This window comes from Monodon monoceros, unplaced genomic scaffold (genome assembly GCF_005190385.1).
Source record: "Monodon monoceros isolate NGI ecotype Baffin Bay Population unplaced genomic scaffold, NGI_Narwhal_1 Super_Scaffold_18, whole genome shotgun sequence".
Taxonomy (NCBI): domain Eukaryota; kingdom Metazoa; phylum Chordata; class Mammalia; order Artiodactyla; family Monodontidae; genus Monodon; species Monodon monoceros.
In genome coordinates this window covers 131,456,455-131,457,662 of record NW_021703774.1, presented here as the reverse complement: position 1 = coordinate 131,457,662, position 1,208 = coordinate 131,456,455, and the positions used below count along the sequence as shown (strand labels likewise).

At 32.5% G+C, this 1,208-nt stretch overlaps 1 pseudogene; it reads left to right on the top strand.

The window, feature by feature from the left end:
- The first annotated feature begins 582 nt into the window (after positions 1-582).
- On the top strand, positions 583-764 carry LOC114900135 (annotated as a pseudogene).
- The last annotated feature ends 444 nt before the right edge of the window (positions 765-1,208 follow it).

Here is a 1,208-nt window from a genome sequence, read left to right as displayed (position 1 = left end):
TTGTATACATATATACATATTCATATATACCCATATATATGTCAAAAGTTATCAAGGTGTACATTTTGAAGATGTTCACTTTATCATATGAAAATTATACTTCAATAAAGTTGATACAAAAAACCCATTACTTACTTTAAAAGTAAAATAAAAATGTATGTAAAGTTGAGAATATAGCATACAACTAGATGACAGAAATAAGAGCCAAACATATCTCTTATATCAATAAGTATAAATGGGTATTAACTCACGAAAACACTATCAGACTGAATCACAAAGCAAAATTCAAATTAACCCAGAAAGGTTAAAAAGGTGGAAATGTGTAACAGGCAAATGCAAATTGAAAGAAAGCTGAGGTTGCCCATTCATATGAGAAAACATTGAATTCAGGTTTAAAAAAATGCTAAGCCAAACAAGGAAGATATTGTATAATGGTAAAGGGTGCAATTCACAATGAGGCTATAAGAATTTTGAAAATCAGTGAACCAAATTACACAGCAGCAATATTCATACAACAGAAATTATAAGAGATGCAAGGAGACATTAACAACAATAAACTCATGGTATTAAAAGGTAATTTATATACTTACCTGGCAGGGGAGATATCATGATCACGAAGGTGGTTTTCCCAGGGCATGTCTTATCCATTGCACTACAGGTGTGCTGAACCCTGTGATTTCCCCAAATGTGGGAAACTTGACCACATAATCTGTGGTAGTAGGGGAAAAAAATGTTAAAAGAAAAAAGAGGTAATTTATCCTCTTAGACTCTGATAGATCAAGCAGATGGATAAATAAATATAATAAATATCTAAACAACAAATATAAAGCAAATCTAATTGATATATAGTTGTCACTTAGTATCTACAGGGAATTGGTTCCAGGACCCCCGCGGACACCAAAATCTGCAGATGCTCAAGTTCCTTATATAAAATTGTGTAGTGCGTGCATATAATATGTGCACATTTTCCCTTACACTTTAAATTATCTCTAGGTTACTTACAATACCTAATACAAGGTAAATGCTGTGTTAAATAGTTGTTGGAGTGCAGCAAATTCAAATTTTGCTTTTAGGAACTTTCTTGTTTCTTTTTTTTTTTCCCCTGTGTATTTTTGATCTGCGGTTGGTTGTATCTGTTGATGTGGTATCTGTGGATATGGAGGGCCAATGTATTTCAAACTGTGTAATCTGAAAATGGAGACTACATC